Genomic DNA, 677 nt, shown 5'->3' with positions numbered 1-677 from the left:
CAGAGAGTACAGAATAAGTCAGTGGATGAACGAACAGAAAAGGAGAGAGAGAGAAAACAGCAGCTGAAAGAGAAACATTGGAGTAGGTGAAAGGAGGGAGAGTGAGAAGGTCCTGAACATAGGTTTCTCAAGACATGTAAAGTGTTTGTTTGATCTGTAATCTGTTGTTGTCAGTAATTACAGTGCGGTTCAGCCAACAGCTCCTTCCCCTTCTCACTCCCCCACCCCCCTCCTCCCATAATTCCCCGGCCTCCTATCCTCCCTCTCTCTCTCACTCTTCCCCACCCTTCCCTCCTTCTTCCATGTCTTCCCTCCTTCCCACCTCCTCCCGCCCTCCCTTCCCAACTCTCACTCCCCCAACACCGGCCCTCCTCTCTGTCCTCCTCCTTCCCTCCTCCTCTCCTCACCCTTCCCTATCTCTTCCCTCTTCCTCTCCTCCCCTTCCCTCCTCCTCTCCTCCCCCCTTCCCTCTTCCTCCCCCTCCCCCTCCTCAAACATCCCAACAAACACGACTTTATGCTTATTTTTATTTAGTCCTTGTTCTGGACATGCAATTTACTTGCCTTGATAAATGCGGTTGTGAGGTGTGTCATTCTGCGAGGGGAGAGTAAGGGGTTGAGGGGAGGTGGGAGAAGGACCAGGAACTGTCGTGGGATTACTTAGTGTGACGATTGTAC

This window comes from Penaeus monodon, chromosome 19, assembly GCF_015228065.2.
Source record: "Penaeus monodon isolate SGIC_2016 chromosome 19, NSTDA_Pmon_1, whole genome shotgun sequence".
Taxonomy (NCBI): Eukaryota; Metazoa; Arthropoda; class Malacostraca; order Decapoda; family Penaeidae; genus Penaeus; species Penaeus monodon.
Note: the sequence above shows the minus strand (reverse complement) of the source record.